Here is a 26,833-nt window from a genome sequence, read left to right on the forward strand (position 1 = left end):
AACAAATAATCCATCTAAAACTTTATACATTAAGGATTTTCTTGCAGACGCACTACTTTGCCTGCATCCATATGTACCACTGCTTCCTGTATAGATATTAAGAAGAAACTGTAAGCACGAACGCAGGAGGGAAAAGGTTATCCATAACCATAATGAGGGAACACTGTTGTTGTGAGGCATCTGCAGCTCTGATAACTACCTGGGTGTACAGTTTCTCTGCTTGGAGTAAAGACATGAGGACATAATGTTGTCGGGATATGACAATAAGCATGCCAACATGCATGCACACACATGCATAAAGGTAACAGACAATCACACGACCGCAACATGAATGACATGATGCTGCCAGGTGTGTAGGTTTCGAGGCTGCAGCCCAACACACTACTTTCCCCGCTTACCTTCTGCCTGCCTCAAAAGACAACATATGGCCTTGCTGCCCTCAGCTCATTAGCAGTCGCAGAAAAAGATGTAAACAATCCATAAAAAACCCAAAGGCAAACACATTTACATACTTCCTTTGTGTTTTATATTTGACATGCTTAAGTTCATTTTGGAGATTAATGACTTCTTACATTAGGTAAACAAGCTTATCCAATTGATTTGGAAAAAAAGTAATTATATTAAAAAAAAGCTTTTACACATTTGGATACTAGTTGTTCTACCATCAAAAAATCTAAATTATAAATTGATGAAATATGCTGGTGAATTACAGTATGTTGTTTTTTTATACTCATGGGCCTTAAAGCAATCAGACTGCCAGGAGGGATTACTGAAATTCTCTCCATCGCATCACTAAACATAAGGAACTATAAAGAGAGCATCAACATCATATGTGAGAGAGTTTGTGTGCGAAAGTGCACAAGTTTACAAATAACGTGTGTTAATATGTGCACACATACACTCAGGGGTGATATTAGTTAATCATAGCCTTCACTCAGCATAAATAAAGACCAATTAATGCGCTTCCCTATGGGCCCTTCACTATTAGCACACTAAAGACCCCAAAGAGTGCTGCTCCACAGCTAATACATCCTGAGTAAAGGAGTCAGCCAGCTGGATCGAATGATAAGAAGTAGACAAGAGAATACTTATGATACTTTAAATGTCGGAACAAAAATTAGAATATTAGAAGGAAACTAAAACCAGTTACATTTGACACAACTAAAATATTGTTTTACTGTATATAATAGTCTTTTAACAAAATGTCCGTCACATTGTGGATGCATGTTGTTATACTTCGTAATAATTCTTTGCTTTTTTTGTTATTCCTTTGCCCGGGAGCTATGTCTTTCCACCAGATGGGTCTAAAGATATTTAAATTAACGAAGGTGCATAAAGACAACCCTATAATGTGAAAAAAATACAACTAAGGAACAATGTACTATTGTACATTTTGTAACATAAACATAAAAGAAAAAACATTTAAGGTCCCAACATAACCTTGCTTGGAACACATGGACATGCACTTGCACATTTTCATTTTATTATTGGGTCAGTAGCATAGGCTACCAATCAATCTGGAAATCCACCTGTAAAAAGTCTTCACAAAAATTGGATACCTGCCTCCTATTGTGAGTTTGTAGCCAATCACAGCAGCAGTAGCAGCTGAGACTTAACACATGCTTCATTTGTTTCACAATTAAAGGAGGTAACTGATAAATCAAACTCTAACCAAATCAGATCGGGAGGGAAGCGCAAACATCTTCCCATCCACAAAGGTAAAAATCACCTCATTTTTGTCATCATTCAAAAGAAATTAGTATTTTCCACCTAAAGTTTGTTTAGCTTCTGCCTTAAACCTCTGCTTCACGTCTTGATGTCATACACATCAGTGCATTTCATTGGTCCAAAAATTTCTGAAGAATACACAGAGTGTATAGAAAACGAATTTTCTTTTTGTACAGCTTTCATGACATTTCCATTCCTTAAAGTGCAGCAGTGATCAAATATTAACAGTGTGGGAGAAAAAAAGAACATGGTGCAAAAAAAACGCATTGATATGGAAGTTCAGAGCAATAATATATATGGTGCAAATATGTAGTTTATGGGATAAATTTATAGGAGAAGATGCTGAAATTGTTATGTCAATGGTTTTCTCAAAAGAGAAGAAAACTATTAAAAGCCTAAAATAAAGCTTTTTCCTGAATGGGATATAAATGTAGTTTTGGTATCGATATGTTAATGGAGAGACAGTTTATCCAATACAACAGCTGTTAACTCTTTATTGGGAGAAAAACAAAACCTTATAATGTCACTAACTCTTTTGGACAACTTTTAAATGGGGACAGAATTGTTACTATTGTTGACGAACACGTACTCATGAGTTAAGGATGCAGACAGATGTATGCAGAGAGTCCTGATGCACCTTAGAGAGCATGAACATATCTGGGATAGAGAATCATTGTGTTTATGATTATGGATATTTTTTCTTAAATCATAACTGAATTGTATCTTGACAACAATACATTGTAAATGGGTTTTCATGCCATAGAAACTTGGAGTCTTCTTAGGATTCTTATTTTTTTTTACCACCTTTAACTTTAAAACAAAGCTGATTTTTGATATATGCCATATTGACAGTCTACAACATCACTGTGCTCACTTACATCTGTGAAAATACATGAAAATACATAATTTGTAACACAATGAACAAGTGTACGCCATTGTTGTTCGATGATCTCAGCATATCAATATTAATTTCTCTCAGAAGACTAAGGGAAACATACCAGCATTCACCACAAACTAGAGTATGGGCTTTGAAATACATCTAATATACTTTGCATTAAAAACCAAAATCCAATGGGCTAGCCCAGAGGACACTACTTTCATGACACACTCTAAGCAAAACCTGCTCTTTAGCTTCCGTTATTCCTCTTTTGCACATTTAGCTGCGAGATTTTGTAATGTGAGATTCTTTGAGTTAAATAAATATAAATGCATGACAACCAAACACTAAGACATGTTGAGATCCAGAGGTTTAGTAGGTAACTACCATGCGTATCAACATTGCTACTCTAATCACACGCTTCACGGCACATGTTCAAATAAAAAAAAAAAAATATAAATACATACGAATATACTCTGAATTCTTCCTGCCAGCCACTCATCATCAGAGAGGCCAACCTAATTTGGTGGGCAGGCTCCTCTCTGCCTGTTGGGGAGGCAGCAGGGATTAGGAGCCTTTATACACACTAATCTAGTTTAGCCACCATGGGAGTGGGAATGTGTTTCTGTGTATGGCGGGGATGTGTTTGAGTGTGAAAGACGAAGGATGTGCAACAGAGAGAGATAAATAAAATGGGTACAAAAAATATAGATTAATGAAATGCCCAACAACTGAGTGTTTGTTTTTTATTAATTTGAAAGTGACGAGCGACAGTATTTTTATGTGTGTGTTCTCGCTTGTTTAAATACAGTCTGTGTGAGCAGAGATATGGGGGCTCAAAAACGGGTCAGAGATGAGGCCGAGCTGCTTTTCCTCCAGTAACCACCCAGGAATACACAAACAGCAGACACAAACAAACAGTGGTATTACTGGTGCACAAGCAAGTACAACCCCTGCTGGCATAATCCAAAACACAGAAGTGTTTGATGTCTGTGCTCGGGTTAGAGGAAGATTTTTGAGGCGGCAAGAGTCTGTTATATCGGTAGGTCAGAGGTCGAATTGGTTGCAGGCAAACATCTGCAGACCCAGGTGCCGCCTGAGTAGGATCGACAGCTGCTGGTCTAAACATGTGCACGCACATGCTGACAAAGAGGCACATTGCTGACGGGACGGTTTTAAAACCTGTCTGGTTTGTGTTAGCTCACTGTTTAAGAGATATCTAAACAGAGCTGTTTGTATTTTCCTTTATTGGCAACGCCTCTGTATACGCCAGTGTGTTACATGAATTATCGAAAAGCATTGATGCATTCCAAAGTTCAAAACACAGGATACAGATCTCATAGCCAAACCAGATCCGAGACAATTCTGCAGAAGATGAATGGATCGGGTGAAAGAGGAATTGAAAGTTGGTAGAAAAGGAGGACCACAGACTCTACATGCTGCATATGTGTGCGTCTCAGCATATGTGTGTGCACTGCCCTGAGTAATTACAGACTCGCCGAGTGTGTGGAGCCGAGAGTCTACCACAACAGAGCCCGAGTGATGACAACATATACCGCACGCATCTATGTAAAAACGTACAGGCACACATAAACACACCACACCAATTATCATACAAAGCATTTAAACAGCCGCTCTGTGTGCCCTATCTTAAAACCACACTTATTGTACTTTCTGTGCACACATTCTGAGTGCTTCAGAATGACTCAAACTGTTGCTCATTTTCAAAACACATAAATTGAGATGCAAACATAAACATGGGCATAGAAAAGCCATGTAGGGTAATTTATAAAAAACAAAAAATGATTTTAAAAAGTGCATAATCCACTTCCTTCAACCACAACTACTTCTGTCTTCAATTCTATTCTACTGAAAGGAGATCCAGATCTATTTATTTTTCTTCAGATTATTCCTCTACTGAGTGGAGCATTGCCACCATCTGGTGGCTACTAATGTAATAACAAAAACTCAATTTTGTTCTCTTACTGCCATAAAACATTTTTTTTTCTAAAATGGAATATAAAAGCAATTTAATATCAGATTTCCATGTTATTAATAAGTATAAACAGCAAAAAAAATAACACGTTATGCAGCAAGACAAGGGGCCACGAGCAGATGGAAATGAAACAGTGAATCTTTCCAGACAGCGGTCATTTGGAACAAATCAAACAATAATGGCTGACGCCGGCGTTGTTTTGATGTCTGGAATCTGTCACAAGATCCCAAATCTGTTTTCTAACTGGATATTTGTCCTTCATGTGGCACTTCCAGACAGGATGTAGAGCATCCACTACACAGACAGAAAGAGGACAGGCAGATGAGAGTACTGATAGAGAAAAAGTTTCAAAATAAGTCATACCGTATAGGACCTTTAACACTTTTGCTTAGTAAAAACAACTGAGCTGTGTACATTTGTTTTAAGATACCTTAAGTCATTACTTTACGGAGAGACCTTACTTTGGGGTTTGCCTCCACCAGCTTTGTGCATCTAGCTACTGAAGTTGTGCATTCCACTTTATAAAGATCAGGATCATAAAGTCCTTCCACAGATGATCAAAATGATTATGTAAGATCTTAGAGTGGACCATTCCAACTCATATGCAGTAATCTAACCCATTATATTGTAGTTCCTGATGTAATATTAGAGTAATTGTTTTACTGGATGGTAAAATCAGGATAAAGACATCAACATCTTCTGGTGTTTTGATCTAGTGGTTTCAGTCTTGCCACTATTCCATAATTAACAGATTTGTGGAGCACAGGACTTGTAAACATTCTTCCACCTGAGCTCTAGATCTCTGCAGCTGCTCCAGACTTAACAAGGTTTTTGTGGTTTCTTATCTTGTTAGTGCTCTCTCTCACTCTCTCAAGCGTATACTTCTCTGTATTTGACAGTGGGTTGACTATGATAAATGATTTATGTAAAAATGTTTTACTTCATAACTCTTAAGAAGTTTCTCGGGAGCCTGACTTTCTTGTAGTCCTGCAAATGCAAGTGTAGCATTTCTTTAAAAGGTCATCTGGGCTTTGATAGACAGCTGTAGATTACTGTACAACAGATAAAAAGAAAGACATAATCCTTGCCCCTATGGAAAACAAACAGGATTCCCACCTTACACCTCTTTATTTAATCACGATTTGTCTTAGTTTTCAACGTGTCTTTACTATAATTCACTGACCATCCTCTGGTGAAATCAACTCCATTTCCCTGGTTACTATGACAATAAAACAGACAAACAAAGGAATTATTAATAATTAAATTGCCCCATTTCAATAAGGAGACCGCATAAAAATGGAAGAACCAACTCCATTACATTGCTTTTATAAAAAAAGATTTGTAATAAGAAGCAAAAGACATATAGACCCCCACAAGTCAACCCTGAACTTGTTAAGGTAGAACATCTGTGGACGAGAGAAAGGAGGAGAAAAAGAGGAAGGTCAGGGTTAAACAGAGAGAGAAACAGAGAGAGGAGAGGAAGGAAAGAGGAAAGAAACAGATCAAGGCATGAGCGCTTTGTGCTCCCTCTCTTGGCAACGCTGCAGCTTTGTGTATATGTGTGTGCGGCGTTGTCTGTGTGCGGGCACGCTCACACACATACACACTGGCTTGTGTTTCTGGCAGACCCAGACTAGGCATTAAAATTATTGGTGCCGCCAGCGTGCCGCGGCCCCTGCTGAAAAGGAGGGAGGTGAGCAGGGAGAGCAGGGGGGAGGAGGGAAGGAGGGGGGACTCAAGTGCTAATCAGAAACATGTGTGTGTGGCCACCACAGCTCCAAACAGCTGTTCCCATGCTGAGGGCCAGTCCACCACACACAAAACAGTCTCACACAGAGACACATGTGCGCACACAAACACACACACACATTTCCATTAAAGCTACACAGGTATAATTAGTGGACAGCTGACATAATCACAAGTACTACTTCCTCAGATAGATACTGTAGATAGATAGATAGATAGATAGATAGATAGATAGATAGATAGATAGATAGATAGATAGATAGATAGATAGATAGATAGATAGATAGATAGATAGATAGATAGATAGACAGACAGACAGACAGACAGACAGACAGACAGACAGACAGACAGACAGACAGACAGACAGAGCTAAAATATATATATATTCTTATATGATTTATTTTCTCTTAATTTAAGAGGCTGAAGGTGAAGAATCTAATTAGAAATGACTAAACCTTGAACAGAAGTAGAGCTGTGGAAATGGCATGTTGACCCCCCCTCCCTCAGATGGGGACACAGGAAGAGCATGCAAGCAAAGAGAGGAAAAGCTTGTATTTATTCTATCAATGGAGAGAGGAAGAGACCTCCGCTTTCAAACCCATCCCATGGCGCACACACACAATGACCCCCCTCGACAATTAGGAGAACAAAAATCGATCTCTATTTGCTAGTTTAGATAAGCTGAACTTTTGTGTTTGTATGTTACTAAAAGAACAACATCAGTATTGCTCCAAAGAGAGCATTCTGTGTTTGTAGCACTGTATAACCAGAACAACTGTGATGTGCCCTTTCGAAATGGGTCCCTTTGTAGTGTGCAAGGTATTGAAGGAATGTCAGGAATCTACACAGAGCAGCCAGAATCTATCTTACAACTATCTCTGTACCTCCTTAAATATCTACTATTTCTGTTTCTTAAGCTGTGGTCACAGTATCCTGTTTTGATACATAGTGTAATAATGTTTTATGTGGGTCTAAAAGTTCAGATTTTTCCCAAGTTGACTATTTGACAGTGAAAGTCGAAGTCAAGTTAATGCGTCAGTCTATGACAACATCTCATTAAGTTTGGGCACTTCATAATTGCACTGATGGGCACTACTTCATTTTTTTTGGGTTAATGACAAGATCTAAATTTATGCTTATCTTACTTTGAATTTCAAGCCTTCAGCTTGCTGATGTGAGCTAATCTGAGCATGAGATTAAGTACTTTGTGCTATTGGGTCATTATTACAATATCTAAAGCCTCTTTCCCACTGAAATTAGCGGGTCAATGCGGGTATTTGGTTGCCTTCTCATTGGCAAAAAACACTGGGTCTGACCCCCGCTGGCAAGCAGCAGAGCCTCTGTCTCTGCACTGCTGCATGTCTCATGACATCATCACGCTCTGTAAGCGTTGATGAAGTCACCAGTGCAACAGAAATTGTTCTGTTCTTTTGTCTGTCCATGTCTCTCTCACCAGTGTTGCACTGTGTTTATTAAATGAAAGCAGAGTTGTTTTGGCTTATTAGATAAAACACGACTGGTGTGATGTAAATTTGTTGTCCTCAATGGTATAACATAAATTAGAGGTTCGACCTGGGTCTGATGTTCCTACTGTATGATGATCAGAGCCGCACCATTTGATGCAAATTTAATCCAGGTCGCTTACCAAGTCGTTTGACCAATGTCAACCCGGGTCAAATGACTCGACAAGAGACCTGGGTCAGTGAGCCGTTCCCACTGCCACTAATAGCCGATTGTTCCCGGGTTTAAATGGGATTTTTGGCCATTGGGAAAGGGTTATAAGTCAATGTTAAAAAAAAAATGCTTAAATTTTACTCAAAATATCACTTTGTCAAATCAGAGCTGAGCAAAAAAAACTCTTTGTGAAAAATACTTTGCACTCTGGAATCATAACAGCTAATTTTCTTTTGTGTGTTGTATACATGACATAACAAATGAAAAAAATAAATAAAAGTCCATGCCAGATTAACATTTCAAGAGATCGAAAAATGTATCCTACGGTATATAATTAAATGCATAGGATGACAATAAAACCCATTTACCTATGAAGGAGTACCTTCCTTCACCACTGAAACAAAAACAACATATGCAACTGTGTGACGGGGTAATACCTAGTTTTACTGCTCAGAGGTCCAGCTCTGCAGGGTGATACATGTGTCCGGCGTGCACATAGCACAAACACAGCAGCTGAGGAAAGCATAAAAAGATTTGCAAGCAATAAAGTTCACTAACAGCCTGGGAACAAATAAAACAAAGCTTTTACCAGTGCCCTGGGGTGTGCACGCGTGTGTTTTAAATAGAGGGGATGAAAGAGTTGGTGGTCAGGAGCTCCAATGGCTTTAACAGATGCATCGCATAGTGACAGAACATAAAGTTACTTGAGTATCTCATTGTCAGGAGACGTGTTCACCTTGCAGCGAAGCATTTGGCATCCAGTCAAGAGTGGCACTATGTTTAGGTCAAAGAGCAGGCGAGAACCACAAACATAATCTATGCGGTCAGCATTGCTAAGGAGCCCGTAAGTCTTTTTTATTGCAAAACACAAAGAATAAAGATAAGATATGCATGAGCTCAGGCAACATCACCTCATATAGATTCGCACAAATAGAACAGGTTTTTTTATAAATTAAAAGCTTACACAGAGCTGAAAGTTGTGCAGACAGCACAAAAGCATGCATTTGTTGTATCATGCTCCTATGCACGGCTTTCACATGTCTGCACAAATAAACAGATGAGAAGGAAAGCAAGCTGTCCAATGTAGCTGGAGGGGCAGAAGAAGAAGAAAAACAATGAAGAAAAGAGTGCTTTTGTTTGTGAGTTGGATGAGTAAGTCCAGACTTCATCGGTTAAAGTATGCATCGCACTTTATCCTTTCAGCTTAAATTGATTTTTTGTTTGCCTTATGAAAAACAGAAAACGAAATGGAAATGTGTCTATGGGGTTTGTCATAGTAACAATTTTCAGAATCAGACTAAAACTGATTCACATCAATTTGTTTTCTCTAGAAAATAGGAAAAACTCAAAATCAAAGAAAAAAGGAGGTATTAAGGGATTTTCTTGGAGTGATAAGGTGTGGTATGCATAACCAGGGACAGGGTGAATGAGGGTATCTAAGGTTAGATCGGATCCATGCTTACAAGCAGAGGATGCTGATAGGTCAAAGGGCATGCACCAGTCAAACCCTAATGGGTCCAGCAAAGACAGACTTAGCATGTTGCAACATGCAGACAACCATCAAGCTGAAGTCAATTAGTACAGACACATAGGAAGGAGAATCACTTCATTTAACTGTGGTCTCTTCACTCCCGTCTGCTGCCGTATAGTCAGGTAGATTTTTTGCATTTATTTTTTACAGAACAGCCATCATAATTCAGCAAAAACTTTTTTTTGTAAAAAATATGCAATTTGATGCAATAATCATTGCTCAAAATATCTCTGAGGTTTTGGTTGCAGCATTAGCAATCTCTCAACAAAGCATAAGCTTTTGGAATAAAAATAATACCAGATACAGCTAAAAAATCTAAACTTTTAAATCAATAACTGCAAACTAGACCCTGATCTCTTATGGACTAACGTTAAAGCCAGCTAATCGAGAATGAGTTACTCCAGTGGTTCTCAAACTTTTTCTGTCATTCCCCACTTTGGACAAGGGGGAATTTTCAAGCCCCGCCTGTCCCCATCGCCCCAACACAATGCTAATGAAATATGCAACAATCTTAAAATGTTCCAATTTTACTGAAGTAACAAGTAGTATCTAAATACAAACTATCTACATCAAATAACAGCAAGCTAAAAAATAAAGAAAATAAAAATGCAGCTGTGTCAAAATTTGTATCAAGCTCAAAGATAGAAAAAATTAAAGTGCCACTCTGCAATCTGTTAATAAAAGAAAAGAAGTGAAATCCATCTGGCAAGACAGTTCTATTTATCCCTGCATTAGTGGCTGCAATGAGCCTGTTTTGCATTGCACAGTTTCTCAAAACGGGGTTGCAGGCTTGATACTGCCACTCTCAAGTCATGCTCAATGTTCAGCTGAGATCTGTATTTTGTTTTCATTGAAGCAACAGCTGAAAAGCCCATCTCACAGAGATATGATGTGGCAAAGGGAAGAAGAATGCACACAGCTCTCTGCCCGATGAGTGGATACTCCCTCTCCACTCCTAACCAGAATTCACTATTAATCTGAGCATTAAACCTGAGCTTCAGGGTGGAGTCAGACGTCATTTCAATAAACTGGTCCTCCTCAGCAGACCTAAAATCAGCAGGTGCTGCAGACAGAATAGGAAAAAATAGACTTACTTTATTTTTCATTGCATAATAAACTAATAAAATATTTCAAATTCAGTTATTTATGATCAACCTGCGCCGTCAATCCCGGCGCATGTGCGCTTTATTTGCAGTCTGGACGCTAAAGTTAAACATGCTGTGTCTCTGCTCTGACTGCAGCGCTGAGAGGGACTCCTGCGATAGCGGGGGAGAATGGGGTTGGGACGGAGGAGGCGCCCCACGGCAGCACCTGCCGCTGGAGGACAAGAAAAGGAACGATACGTGCTTTCACGTAAGAGTCTCCAAAAGTCGCTAGATTTGTCGCTGGTCGCTTTTTTGAAAAAGAGTCGCTGGAGGGGTCTGAAATATAGCGACAAAGTCGCTGAGTTGGCAACACTGGGGCGCGAAAGTTTATTCCGTTACAAATAATATGCCGACGTCACGTCAATAATTATTTTGGCACTTCAGTTCCAGGTGAAATGTTTCTCATATCTAATGTTCTTTTAATTAGACTGCATGTAGGCTAGTAATGATTACTTTGTGGGTTTGATTGGTCTAAAAAGCGGCAACATACAGCTATAAGGACAGTTTGCTCTCACACGTTCTACATTTATAGTCACACACACACACACACACCGGAACTTGGCGCGCCCCACCTGTCACGTCTCAATTCCCCACCAGTGGGTCGCGCCACACACTTTGAGAACCGCGGAGTTACTCCAACCTGACTTGAATAAGTTGAACTTGATCCCTGAAAAGTGACTAAATATTCCAGATTTGCATGCAATGCTTTAGCCAAGGAGTCATTTATATATAAAAGTCAGATAAGGGAGTTTACAATTATAAATGTATTCTCAATATAATGTAATTCTATGAGAACACAGGGGCATAGAGAACAAGCGACTAAATGTTAAAGCATAAAATGTGCAAAAATTAAAACCAATATAACATGTTTGACAGAAGACTTCATATGCTGAGATATCTCAGGATCTCTCTAACTGCAGAGATCCTGAGATATCTCTATACTTATGCCATAGGTTTAGACTGCTGGAGGACATAAGGACCCCCTTTTCATCATTCTGCTTCATTCTATGTCTATTCTCCCACTCTGCAGAATTTGTTAGTTCATGGCCGCTCACACGGAGTGTGGTTCTGTTGGAGGTTTCTTCCTGTTAAAAGGGAGTTTTTCCTCCCCACTAGTGTGAGGGACTTGCCACTACATAAATAAAATGAACTGAACTGAACTGATCAAACACATTTTATGGATGACAAGTTACTTTTGGAAAAGTGAATTTAATTCAGAAACGTAACAATAAAAATAACTGAAGTGTAGTGTTTGGGATAAGGTGTAACACAATACTTTATAACGCCTTACTCTAACAATATAACTAAGATCGGTAATGTAATACTTTTAAAATATTGGTAACAAAATTACTAACGACTTTTGCTGCATTGCCCAACTTATGTTTACCAGTATCTAAAGTTCTGATCAAATAAGTTGTGTAGCTTGCATGCATGCACACTGACTGTGTGCTTAACAGGGCATGTTGCCAAAGTGTTGTATTTAGGTGACTTTGCTGCACATGCAACAGAAAGAAAGAGAAGCATTAAGAGTGTATGATAACTCTACGTTTGTTGTTGGGATTTTTGTCCACAATATAAGAAATGGTCAAGTAATAAGTAGAGAAGTTACTTTTGAAATGCAGTAAGGAGTAAATTAATTTCATTACAATTTAGAGAAGTAATGAGTAACTAGTACTTTATTAATTTTTGGACATTTTTGGAATAGCTACCCTAACATTCCTGAACTATAGTGTAAATACTTTTTTTTTTAAGGTGTAACCTTCTAGAATATCCGTAGCGTTTCATTGGCTCCCTTTAAAACTAGAAACACCTGCTAATTTAGTTTTATAAAAGCCGGTTTGGGTTGTGTTAAATGCTACAGAAGATGCAGCCTTTAGTTTCATGCTGGTTAAGGAGGCTTGCTCAGAGTGATACAGCTGGAACTTGGTTTCTGCAGTAAAAGTTCTCTTGATGTACGTCTCTTCCTGAGCAAAAACTGTGTATATCATAAAATAGTCCTTTGCTCCGAATAGACTATAAAACACAGCACACAGTTTGTAACAGCTATCTAAGAGCTGTTTAAACAAAACCACGTTACAGTTTCATATAAAAGCAAACATAGGAATAACTGTATCAACACAGCAACCAGGAGGGTTGCCGAAAAAAAGTCAAAGGAATCTCCCTGGGGGGTATAAGACATTACACCAAAGAGTGGTAGGGTAGTTAAGAGGTGGTGTGTGGAAAAGGTGGGAGGGAATAGGAAAGAGAGAGGGGGGGAGGAAGAAAAACAGGTCCCACAGAGCTACCGTGCAGGCGCCAGTAAAGACAGCATGGGTGGAAGGGAGGGAAGGAGGAGAAAGACCCTGGTGAAACTCTCAACAGATGCGTGAAGCCCTTGTCAGCATTCCTGCTAGGTAACGCAAGGTCAGGAGCAGGCAGGAAGACAATATGAGGACTATTTGGGCTCCCTGAGCGCCAGATGTGTTTTAATAAGACGGCTGCCCTCCCAGCTAATAAGGTCACCCTCTGGCTCCAGCCAGACGAGCAAACAAGTAGACTTTTGGCAGGAATTCAGTTCCAGCTTGGCACAGCCTCCCTCCCTGCTTCCTGCCTCACTTTCTCTCTCTCTCTAGTTTGCTGGCTCACACACACACGCTCAGATAGATCGATGGAAGCCGACTCAGTGTGTATGACTCATGCCGTCTCATACGGACGCCTTTTATTAGACACTTCCCTTTTTTTTCTGCAAGGGGAGAGGGAGAACTACTGCCTACAAACTAAAAAGCCTTTGAGCTTGGATTGCACACGAATATACAAAAAAACGTGGTAATATCAAAACACATGCACATACACAAGCACAAACACATGATCCGTAAGAATTGGCCAGATAAGCAGCTTATACCGGCCACCTTTACACAGTGATTACTAAAAAAGCCGCTCTTCATGATGAGAGATAAGCAACGAAAAACCAAAATTAGTTTCAAAAATAAACAGTGAACCAATAAATCTGACTCCTCCGGTGGGGAAAATAAAGACGCAGGACTGGCGCCGGAAAGATTGGCTGGCTTCAGACTGAAAGGGAGAAAGACAAGGAGAAGAATAAGGAGGTGGAGGAGGAAGATTTGGATTTGACAGTCAGCATGAAAATAAAAAAAGTGATTAGGATCAAGACTGGGAACCAAATGTTCAGTCCATTAGGGTGGAGGTGTCTCCTGATTCTTTTTAAAAGAGATATAAATTTAAAATGACTTTTAACCAGGAGGCTGTAAAAATAGACTGTCTTCTTTTTCACTGTGTTTCTTTTTCTGTGTTTCTTATCCTGGAGGTTTATGCTAACAGTGAGGTGGGTTCGGTTGTCCTACAGTGTCAGGTCCAATTTGACCTACAGAAGCTCTAAAGGATATTTAACACATTAACACCTAAAGACAACAATCAAAAAACAAATACATCTCAAACTCAGCATCAGCAACTATAAGCAAAATATCAGAAATATCAACAATAATTGCTCCGTTTTTTATGCAAAACTCCTGATAATGCTCTCAGATTGTAAATGAACTCCCGTTTCTCCATTTCTTTTTCAGTGTCCAATCCATCAGGGTTAAACTGATGTCATCCTCAGCGTCAAACAATTTCACACCATCAAACACAGGACTTCTCCTCGTGGTGCCTGCAGTTCTCAAATATTTACTTTAGGGCGGGGCTATGCAATACCACACACACAGGAAATCTGCCCCACTATCCATGCGACCCCTGCCATCAACTATAATTCTCTTTGACACACACCAGGTGTATACAGGGTCGGTTAGAAGAAACGGACTTCTGTAACTATTTTTGATTTCACACGATTGTGTCCAAAGTGAAATTTCATGTTAAAATAATATCTTTCTGATTCCTTTTCTCTAAAATTGTCAAAGCAAGACCTCTACAAATTAGAAGTCACATTGTTTTGTAGCCCTTTGCAAAATAGTTCTAGGGACGGTCTCTAATTATTGCCTCTGTATGACGGACAGAGATTTACAATAAGTGGAACTGTTAAAAAGATGTGGCCCCAGGTACACACACAAAAACAAGATTTTCTCTTCTAACCAGAATTTTTATCTTGGAAGTAAAGGATAGGAGAGGTACAGTTAGCCAGAATGGACTAAATAACACAATAAAACATTAGTCTGAGCCCCACACCATTTTTATATCAAAGGGAAAAATGACAGATGCGAATGTTAATGAGAATGTTAAATCTGTTTAGAGCTGACTGTGTCCATGTGTTTTTGTAGATGGAATGTTTACAGACTCCAATGAATAACTTGGAGAAAAAGGCCATAACCTTAGAATGCTGCAACGTAGACAATTAGGCCCTATGGAAAAATTACACTTTAAGAAACGAGGTTATACTGACAAAAAAAGAAATTTCTTGGATCAAAAAATATTTAGAAAAGCAAAAAAAGGAGACAATGGATGAACCACGATGCTGGCTCTATCTACGTAGTATTGCTCATTGATATGTTTTGTCTTATTTTTTTTCCAAGTACCCAAAATATATACATCTACATAATCAGTACTTCATCGGCTACCAAACACTGGGAGTCATTTGGATGAGTTTTAGATTTACTTTTTTATTTGGATGGATGGGAAGTTTTTGGAAATGTACACATAGTTGACACTCATTGGCTTTTAGCCATTCTAACTTTTTTCTACCTTACCATAAATGGGTAAGGAAGAAATCAATCAATCATGGAGCAATCATGTTCAGGTGGTAATTACAGACATAAACATGGTAAGACAATCACATATATTTTAAAATGAAAGTTACACTGCAGGTTTTGTGCCTTTGAGGATCTAACATATAGTTTGGACAAATTTTTTTTTTTCTAAATGGATTATATTGTTTGTACGGAAACAAGCAGAAGAAACCAAACTTGGCTAGATAAGTTTCTTCTATCAGTATAAAGAGATGTCAGACACAAGCTATGTTCTTTTTCACTGTATATTGTTTCATCTTGCTGTTACAAATGGCTGTGAAAGCTGTGGCTCACACAGATTTACACGGTTGAAAAGACGAGAAAGCAAGCTTTCTGTCTGTATGAAGGAAGTCTATATCAAATGTTGCAATGTTTTGTTACTCTGTTCTTTGGGGAAAACACCAAAGACACCTCCAATCTTCTGCCTACCGGTAAGTGGATATTAAATATAGAACACTTTAGCCATTTAATCCAGACAAAAATATCTGGAAATATCAATTCACTGTTTATTGTATTGTCCATCTAAGTAACATAACAACAAATAGTTTAACTAAAGGTACACTGATTACTTGTTAAACAACAAAGCAAAAAATATCTCCCAATTTTCTGCTTCAAAAATACCATATTTCCTGATATTATCATAAGTTTGATATAAAATAGCAGCATCATATGAGCACACCTTGTGTTACAACATTTGTTAGTCATTTTGTTCCGTTAAACTGGACATTCAATTGGTCAGAAAGCTATTATCAATCTTAGGGATCTCTAATAGATCTCCCTGCAGCACACAGCAAACATTTAATTGGGTGTAATTTGAGATGACCTCATCCCAACATGCTTGAGGCTATGAGGTCAACATGCCTTATTATTTAGCAACAGGTCAGGTTTCTGATCGCCACTATGTGCGCAGGCAAACAGATGCGCACGCACACATACATGGCTGTGTTCCCACGGTTGCAACAGGTCTACTGCCTGATGTATAGCAGCTTGTAAAGATGAGCCGTCAGTTTTAACAACCTATTGCAGAGATCCAGCAGTACCAGAACAGTGCTTGCAGCCTCAGAACACTGACCGGCTCAGCACCACCCCATAAAAGCAGCACAGAATGCCTGCTTAAAGTTGACTCAGCCAAGAGCAGGAAAACAACAGAGAAAGATCCTTTGATCTATCCTGACAGATCATTGAGGTAGCTCCTTCTATCAAAACGCTTTCATATGTGTGGATAGCATGTATTGTCTCTCAGACGAACGCTAGCGTATGTAGCAACCTTGTAGAATTCTGGCACCTGTGGATCTGTAGAGAGTGCAAGCCGATCCAAAACCAACTCTGGAGACAGATGTTCCACATTGAGTGGAAGTCAAACAGCATCTGATCCAGGCTCAGCCAGCGTCATTCTGTCTGAGGCTAAGATCTGTAGAAAATCTTTTGCTCTCCTCAGGGGAAAACCAGCAGGTGGACAACAAATGGCTCTGAAGGAGTCAATGTGGTCTGAAGAAAAGCAAAGCTGTTACATGCAAGGAGTTGGTTTTGATCCCAAAGCCAGGACTAGGTTATTGGCACCCACAAAAAAAGCCAGTAAGTCCAAATAACATAGTGTAGCAAGTCATTACACCAAAGAGTGGTAGTGTTGGGGTCGAGGTTAAAGCATTTCTCCTGCACCGTTTTCTCAAATCAAAATGCGAAGGACTCTAGATGACATTTTATCTTCACATCTACAATGCATTTCCTAGACAATTACAACTTTTTACATTTTAAAACCAGAAACTTTAGCATGGTTAACTAGAAATATTTGTTGCCATACACCAAAATGTTAGTGATGCTGAAGGAAAAGGGTGCATGATTTTAAGCATTTTCAGCATATCTACAAAAGTTTAGAACATTTTTCTGTTCAGCCACCACAAATACTTTTTAAAGTCACCTACTTGATAAAGTAGGTGAAAAATCTATCTTATGGACTTTAGACATTTTTTTTCAGTTTTTCTGTTTCCATCAAGCTTTTATGATACAATACTTCAAAATGCTCAAAAAAGTTGATGCAAATATGACTTTCCCTGTAGTATGAGGGACCACAATCTGATCAAGATGAAGTAGCACCTGTAGCCTGCTACCCGGAACAAGACAGCTGCAAAACAGGTTGTCTGCACCTTTTCTCTCTCTGAGGTTGCAGCAGCAATTTGGAATCAGAGATCCCAGAGACGGGATGAACAGGCCTCACAAAGGACACAGAAAACCTCTTGGCTAAACTATCAAGTCACCAGCAGCCCTAAATCACTGGAAACTCCTCACCATCCCTCATCAACAAATGAATCAGATCTGGCCAAAGACAGGGAAATGTGATGATGTCTGATCATATTATGTGTTTCTAAAAGTGAACTAGCAGAAGTTAATATCGACCACATGCTGGCAGGACCAGATAAGCTGTTTATAAGGTAATGAAAACTTCATTTCAGTAAGGGTTTACACTAATAGGATTTCCTAATTAGAAAATGCTCAATTTTATGTGTGCTGAAAACTGACACTGCTTTAGACTTTTAATACAAATTTGGCAGAGGTAGCATTATGCTGTGGGATTGATATTTTTCAACAGGGAAAGAAACGGTGGTTAGAGCTGATCTTAGATGGATGAGGAAGGATATCCTTGAAGAGATCTTGGTAGAGAAGGGGACAAAGAATTTAAATTCAAAAGGATCTTTAAAATTTCCTCTGCATCACAATAATGTAAAACTTTCCGTCCATCACATCATTTTAGATTAAATATATTAACGTTTGTACTTGTAACATGGTAAAATGTGACAAGGATCAAGGGATAACATTTATTTTACCAATAATTTTTTTTTTATTAATCGACTAATGAAGATATTTTAAACCTTCATATAGTTTATTTATGGAGGGAAAAGTTTCAATAATTCAGTCTAATAATAAGGTTACCCAGACTGATAAATATTCATTAGCAGGTAGCTCAGCTACTTGACCTGTGACCCACTCACTTCCTCTCAGTCAATGTCATCAAGGAGCCGTATATAATAATATCCTTTCACCTGTCTCCTGTTTTGAAGCGAAAAGCACTCAAGCATCACAGCAATAATTTCAAAAAACAGAAAAATTGTGGTAGAACTCAATTTGCAGTGATATGCAAGAATGCCCATAATAATTTAACAAAAACTTCTTGGAAAAAGTGTGGTTTGGACTGATTGGATTTGAGATGTGACAGATGTGTTGATCATTCCACCAATGTCACATCAAAGTGATACACATATTTGTTTTTAATTAGTCAGATTTTATTTCCAAAACTGAAAGTTCGGTTTTATTCTTATCATAGTCCATATCTGATTTTTTTTTTTTTTTTTTTTTTTTGCATTGCATCCTCTTTATGATGGTGCTTCTATGCCTAAGAAACATTCAACAAATGTATGGAATAAAGTCCATATTGGAACAAAGAAGCCTATAAACGGTATAAATTACTCAAACATGTCACTGACAAAACTCTTGAACAGTTACAAATATTTGATCATATTAGGATGAGGTCTCGGGAGAAAGTTTTATAGGAAATAAAGAAGAAGACCAAAGATCAATACCCTTCATAGGCAACAAAATAAGTCTTACATTAAAATATATACATACATTCATTACACACAGAGAAACACATGAGGATGTAATCTCATTCAAAGATCTTTGTGAGTGAGTTCAGCACTATTCCACCATGTGCAAAATCTTTCACGCATCCTATTTGTTGGATGTAAAGACAAGTGACATGAAAATGGGAAGCGTTCACAATGTTTTTGTAATGATTAACTATGAAAAGAACTGATGCATGCACAGGTTGATTGAGATAGAAGCATTAAAGTAAAACAAATTAGCTGCAATATAAAAAAATAAACAAGTGCCCAACTGAAGACACAGATTATTTCTTGTCACTGAAGGTTTGTTGCAGTAAAAATAAAAAGAGCAATAACTACGAAATTTAGTGTAAAATTAACCAAAATCTTTCTCGTTAACGAGGATTGAAGTAACATTTCCGCCTTAGTCAAAATTTCCCCCATTCAAACCTAGAGGTATCATGCAGAACTGCTTTGGTGCAGCATGTAGCCTGTGATAACTTCCTGGTTCTTTAATCAATCATATGAGAACTTTCAGGGTTGTTAAAACAGAGCCCAGCAGTTGCTATTAAAAGTTGGCTAAAGAGCAGCCTGCAAACATGGAAGCCAGGGATGGGGGGGCACTCCTTTAAAGGTGTCATCAACCAGAAATCAGACTTTTCATGTTAAAATATGTGTTTGCCCTCCAATAAAACCTGCTGGACAGTGAAGTGTAAAAACGGCTTTGTTTGTTCATGTGGATTTTTCTTTAAACGCGCATAAGAGTTATAATTCCTTCCTCCTCCTTGTTTAACGACATGTATTGAAGGGTGCTTTATTATTAGCCCGCCTTGCTCTAAGCCAGCTTTAAAACTGATCAGAACAAGCTCTATTTATTTTCTTTCTACTAAAAATATTACAAAACATTTAAAGAATGTTTTATTAATGTTATATATTAAGACTGCCAGTTTATGACTCTTTTAAGTAAAGAGTAAAGTAAAATAAAAAAGAAAGATGTGGAAAAAATCTGCTGCAACTCCTAGTGAAAAACTGGATGGTTATAAACAACATTTTACAATTTACTAAAATATGTATATAAAAAATCATATCCTTGAGCACTATTTGGAGCACTTTCATTTAGTGGGGAAGAATATTTTTATACATACTCTGTTCATACCCATTTTTTGTATAGGACGGTACTAATACCATTTTAAGAGATGGGCCTGGTCCGATATACCTGGATCTAATGGCTGAACTGTTTGCATCAAACTAGGTGAAGGACAGGTGTTTGGTACCCGTGATCAGGATCATCCAGGGACAAACTTTTAAGCTTTTTTTTTTTTTTTTAAGTTTTTAGTGGACCCATCTGATTTTTATTTCAAATGTTCTGTTGATTTAAAAAGTTTTATTGACACGGCACTCTAACAAGAGAACATGCTGAAGTGTCACAGATTCTCTACCTGGCCATTTTTTTTCCCTCCTTGCTTTGATTCTGTTTTATTTTCCTATATTTTAATCATGTAAAGCACTTTACATTGTCTTTGTACGGAATTGTGCTATACAAATAAATTTCCCTTGCCTTGCCTTGCCTTGACTCATCTAAAACCTAATAGGAGTAATTTTTCCATCCATCCATCCATCCATCCATCCATCCATCCATCCATCCATCCATCCATCCATCCATCCATCCATCCATCCATCCATCCATCCATCCTTTTTAATTTTTTTATTTTAATTACAGTTTACTTGTTTTACATAATATTATGACCCACATCATCCATGTGATCTCTAAGGCCATCTGAACGACTTCTTATTTGGTGGTTTGTCTCTCTATGATTAGGGAAACTTTTAAAAAAATTGTAAAACCAGTACTCAGAAAAACACTTGATAAGAGGTTTTATGAAAAAAAATGTTCGAAACACACTACAGCTGAAGGCAAACAGAGAGGCTGGCCCCACCAGAGGACAAAGCTTGTTCACTCATTCACCTAAGAGAGAGGAGGAGACATTTCCTGCAGGTACAGCCCAGACACCGCAGCAGGTGGCTACTGGTGTGGAGCAGATGATTGGAAAGTGGGAGGAGCTCTGGGCAGAAGATCAGTCAACACAGGAGGGAGCAAAGCAGGCAGGTGAGTGTCATGGCCATAATTTGGATAACTGGGGTAACATTATCAGTAAACAATTATGTTCTTTCCTGAGTTAAACAGGACCAGAACCGTTTCAAAACAGAAAAGTATTTTTCGTTTTCTGAAAAAAAAAAAAAAAAACAGAAGCAATTATCCCCAAAAACCTATTTCAACCACCAACCGGTGTCCAGCTAACTGTTGTGCTATTTTCTTTTTAAATGTAGCTTGTTATGTTTTGACTGTCAAACATTTTAAGAGAGTGAGGAATAACCTGTGGAGGCTACTTGGATCAAAAAACAGTCATTCACATCAATATTTCTGTCTTAAGTCTTTGATGTTTGCTGCTTCAATAGATATAGTCCATATAGTTCAACTCTTTTGCAGCTAGATTCTGACTCTGCAAGATGGATATATGAAGACAAGGAAAAGATAAATGAAGGACACAAGGGAGATAGGGGGGAGTATCATATGGGGGACATGAGATGATGTGACATGTACTGTCATCACCTTCTTGAACACAGAGCCTGAATCATCTCTGCTGGAGAAGAAAAAGGGCATAGCATGCAAACCCAAATCCAACTGGATCTTATTTTATGAGTCCTCCGCTGTGTGTGTGCATGGTAAATGTGTGGATGGCTGTGCATGTGCTACTCTGTTGCTGTTTATGCTCAGGAGATCCATCTTTAATCTTGTGTGGGAGGCTAAGTGCCGGTCATATGGTTGTGCTCACAGGACCCCTGCAGAACCAACGTGTTCTCGGCCTTCAGTGCCCCCCTCCTGAAGTGTGAGATCATGTCTACACTAGTGATGTTGCCAAAAGAAAAAAAGAAGGATGCAAAAAAAAAAAAAAAAGACTGTGTGCATGTGAATGATAGTGTGCATATGTATGGAGACATGTGTGTAGAGCAGATGGGAGGAAAGAGAAATTAGAGAGGGGTAAAAGGAGAGTAGCGACAGAAAGTCTGCAAGAGCATGTGTGTATGAGTGTGCCGGACTGTGGGGGTTGTGGAAGAGTTTGGGGGAGGCTGAGCGAAGGGAGAGGGGGGAGTAGTGTGGTTAGGCATCCAGAGTCAGTGAACATTTTTCTGGCAAGCCTGCTCCATGCTCCTGGCTGCTTGCCCAGCTCTGAAGCAAACTTAAACAAACTCCTGTTGCAGCCATCTGCTGGGCCCGCGGGATAAATCACAGCACTGCTCCGCTCTGTGTACTGCTCAGCCGCACCACTATCAGGTTACTGTGTTACCGGCCTCACACATACACACACACACGCACTCACTGTTAGGCATGCAGAAACGCATTACAGTCCTACATCTCATCCAAACACACACACACTTATTCCAAGCAACGCGTCTGCCTGGAGCCAGGGCCTGCCATGGGGCTAACACCACCAGGAGAGGCCAGCAACATGTGGCCCCACTAATACCGCAGGGGGAGATGAAGACGAGTAGGAGGATGAGAGGAGAGTGGGATTAAAGGGGGAAAAGGAGAAAAGAGGAGTAGAAAAGTGTGATGGGGTGCACAAGGAGAGAGGTGACAGCTGGGAATGGAAGAAAATGGGAAAAGAAGGGAGATAGAGCAGAAGACCTCTGACACCTATGTTTAAGCCAAGTGCTATTTTTATAGCCCCCCGGAAAAGGAAATATAAAAACAGCTAGTACCCCTCAGTATCTGATGACTCTCATAATAGCGTAATCATTTTATGCTCCAAATTTCTACCATTCCTAGACCCATTTGATGCTTCTACATTAAGCTTATATCGCAATAAACATTTTGTAGAAAGTTGAGGCAGTTCAAACCTTTCCTAGAATCTTTTCACACCCCTGTCTTTTTCTTTCTGTGGCCTCAAGGCAACACTCTGAACATTAACCATGACTAACACATGGGTCCATACTGTACACAACCCCAGACCGTGTGGGAAATGGTACCGGGAGAGCTGGCAGGCCACTTCTTTAACAGCCTCATAGCTTTGGACTCTGTTAGGCCTGCTTTCAATAAGTCATAAACATCACCAGCCACGGTGAATGACATTCTGAAATCTATATTAATAACATGTCAGCAGTGCAGATGGCAAACTTGAAAGGAATAGCACGGAAAAAAGCATGGAATAGATTATGACTAATGGAATGATTGGTATCTCTCTGTGGCAAAGGGACTATATCAGTTGATTTGTGACTCATAGCATGGTCATGTCTCTCGTTTCTCCTGGAAACTATTTCAAAAGTCTGGTTGACTGTGCATGTCTGTATTAAAAGGTTGGTCATTGAGGGCGTGATACAGAGGAAACGGGATTTATGTTAATAAAAGTCAAATGTTAAAAAGCTTGGTAGGAGCTCCTCAAAGTCTGAACTAATCACTCCAACCTGGATACCCTGTGTATTAGTGCAAAGCCCCCATAATGCTCAATGAGTCAGAGTAACTATATAGTCTGCATTCTTCCAGAGTCATCAGAGTCTCTTGTATCATGTGAGGCTCCATGAAAAACTAAACTGCCTCTCTGTCTCAGTCCTCCCAGCTGTCCTTTGGCTGGCAGGACAAGCTGAGTATGCAAGAGACCAGGTGGCAAAGAGGGTAACGAGGGCGGTGCGCAGGGGTTCAAGGCCAATGCTTAGGGATGATACAAGGTGAGGAAGAAATCCAAAAAGGGAACGTCATCTTCTGCCAACATAGGCTCCCAGAAGATCCCCAGCAATGCTCATCTTCTGCTCTTCTTTGGCTGGAGGACAGAAAGTGGTGTAGGGATCAAGCAAATGGCTGTTGGGAGATGGTGGTTCTGTTGTATATTTAGTCTCTTTGGACTCCAGCTGTCCTGACACCAGGCTGAGGCAAGTGGGAGGGCAGGAGCACCACTCAAGAGCAGAGTGAAAAATTAGTAAATAATGGCGGAGTAGGTAGAGAGTGAAAACTCCCATTCAAGACAAACTACAGCAGCACTTTGGAAAGTCTAGAAAGCATGACAAATTAGAGGTATTTCATCGCAATGAGAGATGAAGCCAAGCGCAGAAATTACATGTTAAATGCTTGGTTAAGGAAATGGGCCTGCTGTTAGCTACTGTAGGTCTACACTCTGTGTTTGAGTCCAGGTGCAGAGCCACACATACGCAAAGAGCATGTAGCTACAGCTGCAGCAAATGCAGCTGCATTGTGAGAGCAAACACCTGTCCGTGCTTTAACCACCTGGCAGACATGCGTCTACAAAACCATGCACCACGATACACATGTGCCGCTCTTCTCAACCAAAATTATGGTGGAGAATACATTGTTTTTATGTATGCATTTACACAACAGTGTGTAAAGCTTGTGTGAGGATTAGATGGCAGCGAGCAGGGGGAAGGTTGAGCTGTTGGCTTACCCTTGGTGCTCTATGATTACCACAGTGAAGTTATCATTATGACAGTGGAGCAAATGTACCGAATAGTACAGAAAAAGGTTTAACAGCATAACTATGCTATGATACCAACACACTGCTCATTACATGGAGGAAATATGCAGGAAATAACGCGGAGGAGACATCTGAGGTTGTTCCAATAATTCACAAGGTAATATTGTTTTAAATTTTGATGAGGCTATACTAACATCCAATAAGAATATGCTTTCATTCTAGTGAAATCATTAAGATTTCGAAAAGACATCACCATTGAAATTCGTTAGAGCTATACCTAAAGTGACATGCCCATGTGCATGGTAGTTGGATGTTGTAATACATTAGGTAAAAGTGAAAAAAAAGAAAAATGTTATTTCACTTTTCCGATTCAGGTTCTTCTTTGGATTGTCAACTTGAAAAGGGAGGACTTGCCATTGAACCTCTGGACAGAGAAAAAACATGTAATTTGTAGCCAACATTTCAAGGAAGAATGTTTTCAAGATGACTTGGATATTACCGTGTTGTGACAAACACCAGATACAGCACTGGGACTTGTTCAACAGCCGATACCGCACCGTGACATCACAAACCGTTAGGTGGCAGTAGTGTTCTTTGACAAACATGGATGTCCCAAGTAAAGCGCAATAAAATGAAATTACTCTTAATGAAAAACATTTATTTAACATTTATTGACCAGTATGTCTGCGATGGGCTGGCGACCTGTCCAGGGTGTACCCCGCCTCTCGCCCATTGACTGCTGGAGATAGGCACCAGCACCCCTCGCGACCCCACTTGGGACAAGCGTGTAGAGAAAATGGATGGATGGATGAACAGTATGTTATAATTTCATATTTAAAGTACTTTCACAAAATTTTTATTCTGAATATGACCAGACCTTTCCTTTAAGTCTTGCACTTTATTTAACAAATTCTATCCAACCACCAACTTAAAATTGGAATCAGATTCCTTCTTTGTGGGGCATATGATTTATTCAGGTTAATAATGTTCTGATAGTGTTCCAACCCACTTAACACTTTGTATGTTTGTATTTTATAACTCTGTAATTTTTTTCCACTTTCCACTTATGCATTACTTTGTGTTGGTCTATTTCAGACATCTGATAAAAAGTGAGATTTGTGGCTTTCCATGACAAAAGAGAAAAAGTTCAAGGGCTTGTTTTAAAAACTTTTCCCAGGCACTGTACAATCCAGTTCACTGTTGCATCTGTTTGAGGTAATTGTTTTCTATCTAACGGTAGATATTCTGTCAACACCAAGCATCTAAAAGACGATTACAAAAAATGCATTTGAAAATTGTCAAATAACAAAAGCTGTGGATGTGGCTGCCGTACAGATTTGTTAAGTCCCGGTGGGCACATTTTGCAAAAAAACAAGTTTTTTTCTGTATGATTCTTCCTTTGTTAATTTATCAAACTCTGCCAAACGCTCTGCAAAACTGGCATCAGAAATACCAGCAGATGAGTCTGAAATGCGCAGACCAGTACTAGCAGTAGACATGTTGGTCTGTCATGCTGTTTGCCATAATAAATGCCGTAAAACCTGACGTTATCCAATGAAAATTGAGCAAACGTGAGCTGTGTGTGTCGCTTATTATTCTCAGAGTTAACGTTACTCTCATTCACATTATTACTTAAAAACTGACTGAAGAAATTAACGTGAAGGAGAGCACCTTCATTACTTCAAAACTGATCGGTTCAGTCCATCGTTCACTAAACGCGTGAAGTGCTTCAGAAGCAGCTGCTCGAGTTGGAAAAAAATAACTTTTGCTGCAATAAGCGCCACATCAACCAATCAGAGAGGCTGATCTGGGAGCTGGCAGGGAGACAGACACAGCATTGCTGATGCAGATCACTATGATCACTCCTCTGAAAAAGTTTATCAACGGCTAAATTAACTTAAAATGTCGAAACTTGCTGAAAAAATATGTTGGATTTTATTATTCTGGAGCCTGCAGTTTGGATTACGTACATGAAAAACACCTTCCAGCCGCCGCCAACAGTAGCGTAAAACCGTGAAGAGGTGACCAGGCCAGAGGCTGCCGTTAAACGGGATTACCGGGGACAGAGCACCACCAGTGTACGGGGGTCGGAGCGGTTTCGACAGCGAAATAATAGTTGTAATCTTGATGAACTGACTGCACAGATTAAGTTTTCAGGTGGACTTTTTCACTTACAGTACTGTAAAAACATATTAAAACTACTTTTTACCCACTTGTAACAGCAAATATAGCAAAGCCGCTCTCTTAATGTGGAAAAGCATTAAAAATGAAGCAGCAGAAGTTTTTTTGCTGCTTCCAGTGCTTGTGGTCTGAAAGTAGCAATGAAACAGCTCTGCTGAAAG

The 26,833-nt window shown here is 39.3% G+C and overlaps 1 protein-coding gene across 1 annotated transcript in view; it reads right to left on the reverse strand.

Moving 5' to 3' along the window:
• Positions 1-26,833, reverse strand: part of gse1 (Gse1 coiled-coil protein) — a 211,340-nt gene that overhangs the window by 173,159 nt on the left and 11,348 nt on the right. The window lies entirely within an intron of this gene.

This window comes from Cyprinodon tularosa, unplaced genomic scaffold (assembly GCF_016077235.1).
Source record: "Cyprinodon tularosa strain WSP-4 unplaced genomic scaffold, ASM1607723v1 ctg59, whole genome shotgun sequence".
NCBI lineage: Eukaryota > Metazoa > Chordata > Actinopteri > Cyprinodontiformes > Cyprinodontidae > Cyprinodon > Cyprinodon tularosa.